Source organism: Lactuca serriola, chromosome 4, assembly GCF_051521515.1.
Source record: "Lactuca serriola cultivar US96UC23 chromosome 4, Lser_US96UC23_V15, whole genome shotgun sequence".
In the NCBI taxonomy this organism is placed as follows: Eukaryota; Viridiplantae; Streptophyta; class Magnoliopsida; order Asterales; family Asteraceae; genus Lactuca; species Lactuca serriola.
The window spans coordinates 307,632,237-307,649,740 of record NC_136411.1 but is presented as its reverse complement, the minus strand read 5'-3'; the positions used below and the strand labels follow the sequence as shown (position 1 = coordinate 307,649,740).

The 17,504-nt window shown below is 27.8% G+C and overlaps 1 long non-coding RNA gene across 2 annotated transcripts; it reads right to left on the bottom strand.

Moving 5' to 3' along the window:
• Positions 1-8,357: 8,357 nt before the first annotated feature.
• LOC145097268 (uncharacterized) lies at positions 8,358-14,181 on the bottom strand. 2 transcript variants are annotated; one of them, XR_013704298.1, is made up of 6 exons: positions 13,755-14,180; positions 12,662-13,577; positions 12,289-12,487; positions 9,242-9,357; positions 8,755-8,908; positions 8,358-8,639 (listed from the first exon to the last, which is right to left on the bottom strand). It is a non-coding gene; the product is annotated as an uncharacterized LOC145097268 (long non-coding RNA). The 2 variants fall into 2 exon arrangements; XR_013704297.1 differs by having other exon boundaries at positions 12,289-13,577; positions 13,755-14,181.
• Between the last annotated feature and the right edge of the window lie 3,323 nt (positions 14,182-17,504).

The window sequence follows — 17,504 nt, the reverse complement described above, 5'->3', positions numbered from 1 at the left end:
AAAATCTATAACCAAGAATTGTAGAAAATGCACAAATTAGTGATGAAATATCATGATTCCATTCCAACAGAATTGAAATTCTTTATTCGATTCTGACAGAACTGGATTCAATTCTGGCAGAATGACCCCTCACTAATATTATATATCAATGCCAAATGAAAATTTAGAATGTTAAACAAACCAAAAAAAATAGATTCAATCATCGAGATGTGAGTGCAACAGAAAACTACTATATTAAAATTAAAAAAAGTGACCAGAATTTTATTGTGAATCATTAGGTAAAAAATGAATTCTTAATGTAAAATCATTTTGATAATAAAAATAAAATTCATAATTTGAAGGATGAGTATTTAGCTGTATCGGGTTTATGAACGAAGACTATAAAGCTTCCATGGATGATGTTCAATAACACCTCGGGGGCATGGGTGTTCAACATCTAGCAACGGGACTAGCATATTAACGATTTAGTGATATTACGCAATTTAACACTTTTGACAACCAAACAAGGCAGACCACCTAATTAAAGATGTATCAACACAAACAAACTTGTATAAGTAAATTGTTGCAGAACAACTAACGATTAAAGCACTATCACTTAAATCAAGACAACATGAAGAATACTTATTAGAAGGTTTAGGCCTCATATAGAGAAACTACAAAAAAGAAAAAGTAAATATACCTAGTTGTGATTGCGACTTAAGAACAACATATTCTGGACTCGTCGGTAGTAGAGTTATCGATTAAGAAAGCGAGGGCAACCGGTGTAGTATCCGAACCTATAAGTATTTGGTACCTGCATAGTTTCTTGAAGCCCTTTGATTCCTTGAAGAACGAAGAATTTGGTGGTGGTGTGTATGTGTGTGTGGTGATTGGCAATGGAGATGATGGTGAAACTGTGAAGACGACTCATTTGATTTCTTTTTCTTTTGTAGGCGAAGAAGACGTGAGATAAAATAGAGAGATTAGGTCAAACCTAATTATTTTGTTTCCTTAATTGAAGGGATTTATTAAATGATCACATTAATTAAATGTGTCAAAAACCCAAAAATACCCTTATTCGTTTAATAAATTATTTAATTTTTTGCTAATTTGTAATTGGTTCATTCATGCACACAATAATTGTTAGAAACATTTGAACCTATATATATATATATATATATATATATATATATATATATATATATATATATATATATATATATATATATATATATATATATATATATATATATGCAAAAGTTCAACAAGAAAACATTTTAAACCATAAAATCAAGGAACTATTATTTTTTCAAGTTTTAGATCTTATTATTTATCGAAAAAAATTCTAAAAATATAGAAATTTATAACTTTTTATCTTCTTTTAATTGATATCAAATTTGATATTTTTTTACTTTTTTTATCTGTTCAGATTCACATTATGAATCTCCACTATAAATTATTAATTTTCTATAAATTCACCGTATAAATCTGTACAGATTCACAGTGTAAATATGTACAAATTCAGAGTGTGAATGTGTACAGATTCAGAGTGTTAATGTGTACAGATTCACAGTGTGAATGTGTACAGATTCACAATGTGAATCTATACAGATTCATAGTGTGAATCTGAACAAATTCATAGTGTGAGTCTGAACATATCAAATATTTTTTTTATCAAATTTGATATCAATGGATGGAGGATAAAAAGTTATGAATATCTACATTTTTAGGTTTTTTTTTTTTTGATGAAAATTTGGCTCTAAAAGTTGAGAAAAGATTGGTTCCTTGGTTCTAAGATTTAAAATGGTTCCTTGTTGAACCCAACCCTATATATTTTTAGTTATGAATATCTATATTTGTAGTTTATTCAAATCACATGTGATTCACATGTTAATAATATTTCAACTACATTTGGTTTTTTGTTAATTTGGGAAAACTTTAATGAATTTATAATTTTTCCAAAAATAATAGGACTTTCCAGCTTAAAAACCTATGATTAATTATATATAAATCAAAATGAATTACACCTACATGTGAAGAAGATGTGATTCACATATGAATCATATTTGATTAACAAAAAAATAACACATATGATATACTCAAATATATGTGAATCACATATGATTAACAAAAAAAATCGAGTTTATTATAAAAATTTTGTGAGTATCATATTTAATTCTAAACTCAAACACATGTCAATCACATATGATTAACAAAGAAAATATCGAGTTTATAATATATAAAAACAAAAACAAAAAATTCAATCACATATAATTATAAAAGTATTAACTAGAAAAAAAAGTATTACTATGTATCTCATGTTGCTTCTTTTTATGCTTCTTGCTTCTTTCTTAATTCATCTTTAATTTTTTTTTGGACAATTTCTTTTGTCATGTTTTTCATTTGGAGCAATTTTCTTTTCACAATAAGTACAAAATCATGAATTCTTCCTAACATTTTCCATTGCTATTTCTCTCTGAGTTTAATTCTCTTTCCTGTTGCCCATCCTTTGTTTGTAATATCTTTTGGATTCTTTATTTTAGGTATATCTGGCTTTGATACTCCAATCTTTGAATCCAAATTTTGCTTTATTGTACGATTATCTTTTGTTCAACTTTTGTTCGAATTTCCTTTTGCCATTGAAGGAATTGAGCCATTGCTTCAACATCATGTCCAATAACATTAATACAATCTGTGATTATAGAATATGCATCTTGTATCACTCTTTCACATCCACTAATATTGTCTGCAATACAATTGCAATGACTTTTTAGCAACTCCTCATGTCTTATTATATTTTTCTGTCATCTTCTCAACATATACTTTGATGGTATATTTCTTACAAAATTTGATTTCATAACACATAGTATATGCTTGCATAAAATTCCATATTGTTCGAATACCAAAAAACTACATTTATATGTTTCTTTATTTGGAAATACGTTAACCTGGAAAATATTTTACAAGATAGATGTTAATCACATTTTTTTTTCATTTAAATTTATATTATATTAATCATTTAAATCAAAAATTAATTACATGTTAATTACATTGTTTTTCATAACTTAATCAAATAACATTTTCATTTTAATAACAAGTGAATTAATTGTTCATCAGATTAAATTCACATTGTAATCACACATGAATCAGATTTGATTCAAATGTAATTTATATAAAATATGAATAAGATACAAATCAAATGTGAATTACATTTCATTCATACGCAAAGTTATTTAATAACATTCATATCTAGTATTGAAATTGCTTTCTTTTGTGACTTTAGAAATAATATGAATTTTTGTTGAAGAATACACTTATGTTTTGTCTATCTTCATCCATTATTTTCTCAATACTAAAGTATGTTTTATGATCTTAAACCCTCTCATATGGTGCGGCTGAGCATGTCCAGACAGAATCCTCTATTTATTTTTGAAATAATTTGAGTATATTATGTGTGTAAAACTTTGATCCTTGTACTTCAAATTGAAGATTTTTTTGAATTGGTGGGTTTTTAATTTTGCAATTAACGTCAATTGTTGATTAAACATTTCTTTGCACGTCCATTGCAGATTTAAACTTGCAAATGAACATAAGCAAATTGGATTTTTTGACATGTATCTTTTGAAGAAACTATTTACACTCTATGATGTTGATGTTGTCCTCATCAGCCCTGATAATTCAGTGTCTCTAAGAAAAACCTGGAATCCAAGTTGTTCGAATATTATACATCTTTTTCAGCAATTTGTTATCTTCTAGTTAATATCTTTTTATTAGATATTTCCACTTTTCTTCAAATATATCTAGATCTATACAAGAATTTTAAATTACACCTTGTAATCTTTTTCGAAAGTTAGTCTCATTTATTATTTTTGCTTAGACCTACAAAAGAAAAAGTTACATTTAATATACAAACGGAATACATGATATTTAATGTTCACATGTGATTATTACATGATATATTCATATATGAAGATAACATAACATATTCACATACTTTTATGTGTTATTCACATGTGAATCTTGTATACGATATAATAACACATAGGATCAAATCCACTTTTGGTGACAATATAGAGTAAGCTCTAAAGTATGTTTTATTTTCATATTTTGTCCCTTTTATACAACTTGATTTTCTTCCTTACTACATTATCAAGTATGTTGTGATTCACATGTAAATCACAAGTGAATCACATATGAATTACATGTGATACACATGTAAATTAAATGTGATTCACAAGTGAATCACATGTAATTCATATATAAATCACAAGTGAATCATATATAAAATACATGTGATTCACATGTAAATCACAAATGAATTACACGTGATTCACATATAAATTAAATGTAATTCAAATATGAATCACATTTATTCACATGTAAATCACAAGTCAAGCACATATGAATTACATGTGATTCACATGTAAATCATATATGAATGGCATTTAATTCACATGTACATCATAAGTGAATCACATGTGATTCACATGTAATTCACATGTAAATCACAAGTGAATCACATATGACTTGCATGTGATTCACATGTAAATCACATATAAATTACATTTGAATCGCATGTGATTCATATGTGAATCACACGTGATTCATATGTTAATCACATTTCAATCACATATGTATTTTTGTGAGTGTTTTTTCATCAATTAATTTTTTTTTAAATTTGGAAGAAATTGGTCATAATACATTGGTTGCTTTCTTTTTTATTATTTTTATTGAAAAAATGGCTTATTTAAACAACTACTGCCCAAATTGCCCTTGTTTTTATTGAAAAAAAATACTAATTTTAGTAACCAAAGTGTTATTGAAATCCGCCCCTTCATATAGGTCTGTATACATGTTTGTATACAATTATGTAAACAGATCCCAAAAGTACAATGCTTTCTTGTGACTGATTTTAACATTAAATAAAATACATATATTGCTTTGCATACATCTCGTGCATTTAGTTTAAATTGACTGATTATTGAATGCAATTTTTTTGTTCATATTTAAGTTTCTAAATAAATGGGACAGTAAAAAAACTTTTTAATCATATTATAAATGAAAATTTATTTAAATCATATAATACAATTTTACCTTATCTGTTAATTTCTGTCTAATGTGTCGCATGCAAAGACGATGAGTTGATTCTTTAAAAACGGTTTCCACAACTTTAGCCGTAGCTGAATCTTGATCAGTGACCACAACATTAGGTTGTCTACCAAAGCAATTGAGAAAGAATTTCAGCAGCCATGTATAGAATTCTGTTGTTTATTTAGCTAGGAAACCAACACCAATTGTGACACATCTTTTGTGGTTATCAATTGCAGTAAATGGAACAAATATCATATTATATCTGAAAATAATTAAAATATTCAACGTAAATACTAGAGAAATATTTTAATATGTAAATATTAAAGAAATTAAGTATTACTTACTTGTTTGTTTTGTATGTAGCATCAAATGATACGACATCATATAATTCTTTGTAGTTCCTTTTTGCTATTGCATCTGCCCAAAACAGTGCCCTTAGCTCATCCTCCTCCAACAGGTAATGAAAAGTGAAAGAAGGCACTTTTTTACGTCGAAGTGTCAAAAGATTTATCAACATATTTGCATAAGTATCTCCTACATAACAATTTAAGTCTCTTGAAAAAAAATTTGTAGTCGATTTTCTTTGCACCTTGTTTACTGTAACCACCCTTTAAACTAGTAACCATGCTATGTGCTTTTATTACTCATATATTTGATGTGCTTAAATGAGCTATAATTGTATTGTCATAATGATCCAACTTTCTTTTCGACTTTGACATGTGCACTGTACTGTTTGTGTAGAGCTCATGGTTGTGTTTTTCAACAAATGTATTAATGAAAAAGTGATCAATATCTTTTATAAATTTAAAACATATCTTTACTTGGCAAGACATCATTTAACTTTTGGTAATGAATACTGAATACGTTCTACTCATTTAAGGTAACTAAACATATATCAATACAATCATAGATACATCAAATGGATTTGAGAATGAATTATATGAAATTAAAATAAGATGATCACTTTGTAAGATCGATTTTGTTTTGAAATCAATGACGATTTTGCGTTAACAGCGACAACAATTCGATCGATATGGAATTCATATGATTATCGTCGTCGATTTGATAATTTTGAAGTCAGAAGATGATATCTTGGAAAGAAAATCATAGAGATTTTTTTTAATGAAATGATGTTATAGCCATGTAATTAAATTAATAAAAAGGTGTAAAAGACAATCTTACCCTTATGATCTTAAATCCAATCCAACAGTCTACTTTTAGTTCTTGGGTTCTCAGGAAACTATAAGTTCTTAACCGATCTTAATGATATATATATATATATATATATATATATATATATATATATATATATATATATATATATATATATCATACCTAATAAAAGAATCCATTTTCTTATGTGGCAGTCTTAAGATCCTTAATTTACAAAGTAAAGTACCTATTTTGCCCTTCTACCGCTTAAAACTCAAAATTCAAATTCAAACTCTCCTAAAATTCATTGTCGTAATTTGCACATCGAGTATCTCTATATTTGTAAATCTACTAGATAAATGGATTGATTTGCATCCCTTCATATTCGTTCTTTCCATTCGTCTTCTCTCTTTCTGCTATTTAAATTACAAACACCTCCATGAGGATTGCTTGAAACTAGGAAGCAAATCATCTACTTTATTCAGTTATCGACGTCCTCTTATTTATTCTTTGTAGTTGATTATATTTCTAAGCTATTGGCAAAAATTTAAGGGCATCAGAGGAGAGGAATGAAGAAAAGATCTGATCAAACAACAATTTTGTTATAGATGTTGGCAAGTGATGTCCTTTTGTCCCATAACCATTCAATTTGATAACCATTCATCATCTTTCTCTTCAAAATGCATTACAATGTCAACCATATCTTATTCAAGGTAAAAGCTTATACCAATTTCATTCATTTAAATGTAATACTTATTTTGTGTTCAATGTTTGTGATAAGCTTTGTTACTTTTCTTTTTATATATTGATTCAAAGTCAAATTCGAAGGCACCTGATGATGCAGTTCTTGATGATGTAGTTCTGATCAACCATAGTTGTATTCACCCACAGATAGCATTGGATCTTCTGGTAATGTTTTCCAATAATGTTAAGGGTAAAATGCTTTCCGTAACATGTAAGTGTGTATTTCAGTATTTGGTATTTTCTGTAGGTTTTGATGCATGCCAAATGTTTGATGAAATGTTTGGTTTAATAAACAGGGAAATAAGTCAAATGTGTTTTGTTTTTGGCATTTTTGTTATGTAACTTCAGTTTACTTCCATATATGTATTCAAATTCTTTCAGGAATGGTTGTTAATGGGTGAGAAGTAATGGTTTAGTTTCCCAAATACACGCCTGATGCTGAAAGAATGTTACTTATCTATTCTTATGACATAAGTAGACATAAAAAGTTATGATTGTTCATCTAAAATTGTTGCTGCTATTTTGGTTTCCGTCATAAGGGGAGAATGCTTAAACCAGCAGAAAATTTGAAGGTTGGTCATGGAGCCGAATCTTATCGAAGCGATGATTACCAACAAAATTTCATGCTATCTGGAGCAAGAAAGTTTTATTTTATAACAACAAAAATCTTATTTGCTACCGGTTGAAGAGCATTTTCACGTTGCAGAAATGTCCATTGCCAATCAAGTTCCTTTTATAAAAGGATTATGTTTATGAAATAAGATTTTCATTATATGTTTGGTGTTATTTCTAATAATTTGAAATTTCAAACATAATGTTCATCATTCCACTAAATTTAGCAGAAGTTTTAGAATAGTAGAAAAGGAAATGTATAAATGCAGACAGTAGATGGTTATATCTAGATGGGGCTATATTTGTAAACTCTATTTTGTTATATTTTATGGTACATTTAGTTGGTGTTATGAAGAAAGAAATGTATAATTTCATTGACTAAATCATTGTAACTTAGAGAAAAAACTTGTATCTTTTTAAATTAGTAAAATTTTACAATTCTTTGATTAGTTATTACCATTTGAAATTAAATTGTGTTTTTCTTTTTCACTGGAAACCACGGATACTAACCTAGTCTTTGTGTGTGTGTATATATATATATATATATATATATATATATATATATATATATATATATCTCCCTTTCTAATAAATAAATAGATTGCATATAAAACTGCCATCTGTCAAAGTGTATACATGTCACATGTCACCATAATAAACTTCAACAATTCGTTTACATTCATTCAATTCAAATTAAAATTCAAAATATACATTTACATTCATTCAATATTCAAAATCGGATATAACCTATAACCTATAACCGAGTATAATATCACTGATTCCATAAAATCAGGTCCTAAATTTTAGTAAATCAATTTTAATTTTACAAATTTACATGCATACAACTATAGATAATACAAATACAAAGACATGTATATCATATCCATAAAAATCAGTTATTGATATTCCAATTTCCCTCTTTTAAACCCCTTTAATTCTAATATCCACTACCATATATACGATTTACCTTATTTTCCCGCTCATTCCTTGCTGTAAGTCTTGAAATTATCATATCAATTCCAAGAAATCAGCAAATCAGTTTTAATACTCCAGAATCTCACCTGCATTAAAAAACATTTGGTTTATACTTATAGATAGATATATAAAGAATATAAATATAAATAAGTCATATCCCTGAAAATCAGCAAATAATTCATGATTACTTTATATTTATACCTATAAATACCAGCAAATATCGATTGATGGTCATTGTTTTCTTTACTGTTGTATTCAAAACGTTTTCAGAGGCTAATTCTCTTCCACATCTCTGCATCTACATGGCTGCTGGTGATTTTACTCTCATACGAGATCTCAATGTCTTGAAGGACATCTTCACAATGAAGCTTCGTGTTATCAGATTATGGACACTTGACAATTACTACAACAAAAATGAACTTTTCTCTATTGAACTTATTCTAATGGGCGAAGAGGTATATTTCATATATTTTTTTTATTATTTATATATTTACTTTTTATAGTAATCTTTATTTTTTTTATTAATCGTATTTGCACCACACTTTTTCTTCATTCAGGGTAACAAAATCCAAGGTTATGTCCCTAAAGCTTACATTTACAAGTTCAAAAAACTTCTAAAAGAAGGTGAAGCTTTTATCATCAAATCTCCAAATTTAGCAAAGATGCAGGAAAGAAGCTTTCAACTTACCAATCAACTACAAAAGCTTGCTTTGAATCTGGACAGTATTGTTACTCCGTGTGACAATTTTTCGGGATCAGTAAATGGCTTTGATTTTGTTGAATATCGGGCGATTATCGATGGCACTGTTCCAGATAATATGTCATTGGGTTAGTATTTTCTATTTAATAATTTTTATATTATCTTTCAAACATGCACATATAAGACATTAACAATTAACAACTAACAATTACATATCGTTTTTATAATGACAGACCAAGACTAATTCAATATTAAAAACTGACATATTTAACTATATTTTTCAATATTGCATACCAATTAATCACCAGTAAGAATGTGTCACCTGTCACCTTTTTTTTCACATGTTTGAAAATGCCCTGGTATGGCTTCTCCAAAACCATATCATTACTTTTTACTGCAATAAATAATATGGTATTTTCTAATTTACCTCTCTATTTACATATTTTAAACAAAAATATTATATTCTAACCTTCAAATAAATACTAATTTTATATGTTTATTGATATTTATGTTTATATACAGATGTTATCGGATTGGTAGTAGTAGTTGGGGAAATAGATGCTCGAAATGCAGATCGAAAAAGGCATAGGATCAGAATACAAATCCAAGATGCCAGGTATGTTTTTTATAACCTACAACTATGTTGTGTATTAACTCTTAAATTGGAATAACATTTTTTTAAATGTAATTTCCGTCTTTTTTGTTAGTGGTTTGCAATTGGATGTTAACCTATGGGGCGATTATGGTTACACATTCTTACATTATATCCAAAAGAATCCAAACAATGTCCGCATCGTCATAATCCTTCAATTTGCAAAGATTAGTGTTTGGCAATGTATAAAGTTTTTTTTATTATATTTTATATTGTAATTAATCTTAATTATTTATTACTCATTCGGTTTATATACTTTTTTATAGATCGCCGATCCGTCAATACGTACTATGATGTATCGAAGTTCATCATCAATAGTGACATTGATGACATAAATGTTTTCAAAAAAAGGTATAATACATTTTACTATGTTTATTATTAATAATAAATGACATTATATCTTATAATTTCTAAATATGATGTTAATTAACAGTTTGGATCAAGATGGTCCCCATGAAAACTCAAAGAGTACGTTCACCTATATGAAATCTAATCGAAGTTCTGAAAATGATGATTTCCTGCTTAATAATGATCTGAAAACAATTGCTGACATTTTCGAGCCACTTGAGGTAACACAAAATCTGAAAGATATTTATGGAATTATTGCATTTCGTTATTTATTTTTCAATACAACTTACATTCCATTTCTATCGTTTTATTTAACCAGGAAAAAAAATATGTTATTGTTGCGACAATTAAAGGAATTCTTCAAAATAAAGATTGGTATTACCCAGCATGTACAAACTGCAATACCAGGGCATTTTCAGACACGCCTTCTAATGAAGCCAATGTCATCGGATCATTTCAACACGCAAAATATGAATGTCGAAATCCAAAATGCACAAAACTGTAACATCAGTTATTCCAAGGTTATTGTTTTTTGGTATACTCATTTTAATAAAAATATAATTTTACATCTTATGTTGACTAATTTTGATGATTTTACAATTCCCATAGGTTCATGATTCTGGTTCGTGTTCAAGATCATACTGGAAGTATCACTCTAACAATGTTTGAACAAGACGCGAAGAAGCTTCTTAAAATTTCTGTGAAAGATTTAATTGCAAAGACAGCTCGGGTTAATTTTTTTTACATATATTCCTATTTTTTATTGTATTTATATATAATTTCCTCTGTTTATGTTTTATTTGCAGCTTGGTTTTGGTACTGGCTTATACCCCTCTGAAATTAATGTCTTGAAAGATATGAAATTAGCTTTCATAGTTTCTATCTCAAAATACAATCTTGAAAGGAACAACAATCAATATAGTATTTTGAGGAGTAGTGATGATGACAACTTGATACAATATTTGGAAAAAAACTTTGTCGTTTTAGAGGTGATTATACTTCAATTTATTCTCATTATATACAATACTTAATAAAAATTGTGGTGATCTTCTTATATGTTTTATACAGGGATGTAATTCACAATCGTTTGATGTTGGTACCAGTGATTATGAATCTCAAGATAACAAGAGTATAAAGGTGTTGTACAATTTATCTAAACTTCTAATTTTTTATCTTACACCTTCTTACCCTTTTAATAATAATATTTATTTCTTAAATTAGGATGCCATATCTCAGACTGATGATAATGTTACACTGACCAATGTTTTCAAATCGACAGCCACAAGTCCAAAAAAGAAATTTGACACATCAAAGGGTTTGAAGCGAGCTCTTGAGGACGTATTTGTTTTGGATGTGAACGACAAGATGTCGTCATCAAAGGCTACAAAAGTTGGAGGGGAAGATGGACAGGTGAAATTTTTGAAGGTGAAGTTGGAAAAGTGATTGATTTTGATTGTGAGAAGAATAATTGGTTTTCTTAAGTTTGTTGTTGCGGGTATTAAGACATTTTCTTATTTTCCTTTAAAATTCCATGAATTTGGTTGTTTTTTGTTTAAATTTTTTGTTTCTAAACTACTTTTCGGATGGATTTATGTTATGTGGATGAATTTGATGGTTTTTCTTTTAAATTGTTTGTTTCTTAAACTAATTTTTATTTATGATGGAATGGAATCATAATGAATGGAATGGAAAAGGGAATGGATCATTACATTCCTTTACATACCAAATTAATTTCAAACCAGTCCATTCCATTCTTCTTATAATACCATACTTTGGATTTATGTTATGTGGATGAATTTGATGGTTTTTGTTTTAAATTGTTTGTTTCTTAAACGAATTTTCATTTATGATGGAATGGAATCATAAATGAATGGAATGGACAAAGTAATGGATCATTACATTCCTTTATATACCAAATTAATTTCAATCCAGACCATTCCATTCGTGTTTGTAATTCCATTATATCATACTAACTCATCACTTATACAAATGAATGCTTTCAAACAAAAAAGTATAGAAATTGAAGTATTTTTACCTGTATTTGGTTATCTATAATCAATCCCTCGACTTTTTCTGTACTCCAGCTATAATGGTTTTGAAAGGATTTTCCATATGAATGATGGATTTAATTACGTAGTTGAGTATACACCATCTCCACTACTCCTTGCAAATAAATGTCCACCAAAATGTTTGCTTTAACATTCCCGAAGTTCTCCAAACAAGAAGCAGAATGACTGTAACAATAAATATCAATTCAATATTAAAACTTCTTAGATTACAATTACATTCTAAATATAAAATCAATTAAAATTAAAATATTCATGTTAATATGAAATACGAAATCAAATATATTACAAGGCTATATATCTTTATATTTTGGAGAAACAAATATTAACACATGAACTTACACCGTAATTAATACAAATGATTTTGTGTTGTATAAATTTTCAATAAGTAAAGTAGCCAATCATTCCAGTAGCATGTGTTCTTCTGCATTTATTTTTATTCTACAATACAACATATTAGCAAATTATCCTATAACATACATGAGATATTTCTGAAAACACAAAAACTTAAACCATGCAGAATCATGTTATGTTGCTGACAAAACTGATAAACATTACCCACCATACAATCGTATATCATTTCTATCTCAACATAATCCCTGTCATTAATAATTTTTTACTGAAAATTAATAACTTTGACATTTTTTCATAAACATAAAACTCATACCTTTATTATTTTAAATGAGAATACAAATATAATAAGAACAAATATTATATGATTAATGTTAAAATTATATCTCATTAAGATTAAAATTAAAGTAAACATGAATTTGTCAAGATACATTTTCTCGCCTGTTTGTTCTTCCCACTAATAAAAGAGGAAACATTGATCAATTATGGTATAAAAACAAATCAGTGATTTCGTTAACAAAAGCTATAGGAAATCAGTTACAAGATAAAGTCGTGATTTAATTGACAGAAACGAAATCATCACTTTTTTAAAAATTTTAAATACCCTACATATTAACACATAAATCGATTTTAATACCTTTTTTTTATAAATTATCTTATTAGATTTTTTATTTTATTTGAAGCTGTTTCAAATCAATTTGTTTCAATCAAATCTCATTTTCAGGCTTCAATTTAGCTAACCATATATAGAAATCAGTTACTTATCTTTTTTACTTTAAGGTTAATCACGTCTGACTTTTCCATCCACTATTTGCCTTCAAGTTTACGAAAAATCCATCCTGTGAGGAGCGTCTTTATTTCGTTGCTAAGTTCCTGATTTGGGTATCATCTAGAAGAGTATAACACCCTGCAATTTAATCATGTAAGTTTTTGTTTAATTTTTCTGTCATATTAATGACAACTGCACAATTACTCATTTTTTGTTGTTGTTTATAACTATAGAAATGAATACACATATAACTTTCTATCTGAAACTATACATTCAATAGAATGACTGAATATGTAACTTTGAACGGTGTCCTACCTCGAACTGATACACTCTCATAATGGTAAGAGCAGCAACTGGGTCTTCAACAGATAAACCCTAACTTCTTCATCCGTCTTGATGACCATCGGAACTTAAAGTAATATCCTCCTTCTGTCTGCAAATTGTAATTCATTTCGAAATTTCTCCCCCAAATCATCACCGTCACCCGATTAAGATGAATCCAATGATGGATATCAACATGCACGTCTGTTGAATGGAGTTTATGGATTATTCGTAGCTTTCTTCGTGATTTATTGGGGATTATGTCGATGATTAAAGCTGTTGATCGGATGCATATATCGATTGAAGAATTTTGGTGGAGGTGGATGAGTTACGGTATGCGAGAGTTAGGGTTTAGACGAGATATTTTGATTTATGGATGGATAATGTAAAGACTTTTCGTTTGCAATTTTGACTGATATTTTGATCTATTGCCGGCGAACATTATACCCAATAAAAAAATATTGGGACAATATTTGTAAATAAAAAAAAGATATTAATATATTTTAATGTCGTGGAAAAATCCCTTTATATAACCCACAAAACTCAAATTCTTACTGTTGAAGGACCATTTTTTTTTCATCTATAATTTAAAACTACATTTAAAACCCTTGAATTTTCATATATTGAATAATAAAACACAATATAAATTTTGTAAATAATGACTTATTAAATTTGGTTATATATTATTCTTGTGATTGACTTATGTCAAATTAATACACGTTAAAGTTTAGATGTTTTAAATATGTTTTCATTTTATAAAAAGTGGAATATGTAAGATAACCTAAAAGGTTATAAAAATGTTAGTTTATTATGTATAAAAAAAACTAATTTTAAGATAAAAATACAAAATATACAATTCATGGATATCTTCATAATTATTTTTTTAACCTAAAATAAATAAGTATAACTAACGTGATTAAGCTTTATATATTTATAAATGGATTTACTTTTAAATTATTCATCATATTTTTGTTTTGTTTTATAACATTTCAATTAATTGTAACAATATACATAACTAATTATTTTGCATACAATTTGTATTTTAAATACAAATTCTAATTATATTTATTTTCTTTTTACAGATGATAGACTATAATATGGATTCTATTTCTGTTAAAAAACGAAGAAAGTTAAAAAAATTATATTTGGATAATAGAAGGATTAGAATATTATTTAACATATCAGCCGATCGTATTTCATCTACCTCACAACCTTTTTACATTACCCAGAACGGTAATTATTTTCCACGTTATCTTTTTACTTTTTTGTAGAATTAATATGTTATGTGTTAAATAATATAAACATTTCATATCTATATAATTAGCTTTAATATTAATATTTTTTTTCGTTATTAAATGTATTTCAAATTATATGTAGTTATTAATATACATGAAATCTTCTGTTACATTGCAATAATTACATGAATAACAAGTTATCTTTTTTTTTCCAGCTTCTTCTACCAATCATCATAAAAGTCGAACACTCTCATCAAATCAATACCATATTATACATTTTTAAATGCCATCAACTCAACCAATTCATCAACAATCACTCACAGTTATTCATCCAAGCAGTTTTCTCTAGCAGTGCACAACTTAAAAGGAAATTTTGCAAATGTATCTCCTATACATATATTTGACCTAACAATAGATGATGCTATTAATGCTCCCAATATTATTCAATCCACAGATGGAGGTATATAAAACCCAATCATCATAAATACAAAGATAAGTTAGATACTTAAGTTATATGTCTTTATTGTTTAATATGTTTTTATTTTATGCATCCTATTTTATATATGTTTATCAACATATAAATCAATATTTAACATGTTGGATTATTTTTTTAACTTAGGGTTATAGATAAAAATTTAATTAAACTTTGTTTCTATTTTTTAACTTGTAACCGTAATAAAATTTTAATTAAACTTTGTTTCTCTTATAGATTCCAAGAGAAAAAATTATTCCACTTTAGCTAAAGAGCAACGAATACTAAGGAAGTTATATTTGGATAATAGAAAATTCAAAAATAAATCTACCTTATCAAACGGTCAATCTTCGTCTGCAACGCCATCTGTTAACACGAGCCAGAAAGGTAATTATTTTGTGGGCTTTCATTATTTTTATTATCCATATATATGTTTATTTACATTACCCAATTGTGTTTAAGTTTCATTATTATTAATTAATTTTATTATTAAACAAATTTGTAATTATATGTAGTTGATGTCTTCAATCGTCGTCAACATTTAAACTCTTCAAAAAAGTTCACACATATTTCGTCTCAAAAGGAAAATGTTAGCTATGACAAGACTCCTCAACGTCATTCTACAAACTTCCAATCTCCTTCAAATCTGAATTCTAGGACTCCACTTTCCAATATCTCAAATGGTATGCATATTAACTACATTATACATTATCAATTATTTTACATTAAATTAACTACATGATTAACAACTTATTTTTCCTTTAGCAATTTGTAACAGTCAACATAATGGTCGAAAACCCTTATTAAATAATCGACGATATCCTACATCTTCTAATTCCAAGAACTCAAAAAGAAAGTTTGCACATATATCTCCTATACCTATATTTCACTTAATGACTGATGATGATATTAATGGTAGAGATATTATCCAACCAACACATGTTGGTATATCAAAAGGTAACAATCATAAACAACATTTTATATATTCTAAGTTGTTAATTATAATTTTTATTTATATTTATATTTTTTTATAATGTTATATTTAACAGGTTATTTAGATCATGGTGATCAGAATGTTGTTTGTGAACTATGCCATGCTAAATTATGGAAAAACGAATCTTCAAGAGGCAATAAAACGGGGAATAAGATCTTTTCTCTCTGTTGTGGTTATTGGAAGGTAGAACTACCTCCTTTAAAAGAACCACCGCAAAGTTACAAACAACTTTATCATGCAGTAGATTCTAAAAGCAAATACTTCATGAAAAACATCTGTCGTTACAATTCAATGTTTTTATTTACGTCGATGGGTGGGAAAGTTGATTCATCAATTAATAGAGGAAACGCACCATACATATTCAAGCTTAGCGGTCAAAATTATCATAGCATCGGAAGTCTTCTCCCTTCAAATGGATGTCAACCAAGGTTTTCTCAGTTGTACATATATGATACCGAAAATGAAACCTCAAATTGACAGAAATGTTTATGGTATATATTTAGTTATACTCTTACTTTCTATGATCACTTTAACAATATTAATTTTATATAACTGATGTATATATTAAAATAATTTTATTTACAGGGGAAGCAATCATCCTTCTACATCAACTGATGATTCAACTAATCTTCAAATTATAGAAGATTTGAAGCTTATGTTGGATTCAAATAACGAGTTGGTCAAGTGTTATAGGATGGTTAGAGACGTTTTTAATTCAAATCCTCATGCTGATCTAAAGTTACGAATTATTGGAAAAAGACAGCATGATGGAAGGACCTACAACCTACCAACTGCTTCTGAGGTCGTTGCTTTAATTGTAGGAGACATTGGTGATTTTGTTGATAACAGAGACATCGTTGTTCAAACTTCGTCTGGATCTTTATGTCGTATCAGTGAATTACATCCTTCTTACCTTTCTCTACAGTATCCTCTACTATTTCCATATGGTGATGATGGTTATAGAGTTGACAGCCCCCATAGAGGTGTTACGTCTTCGAGCAATAGCAAGCGTCCAAACACTACAATGAGGGAATTTTTTGCTT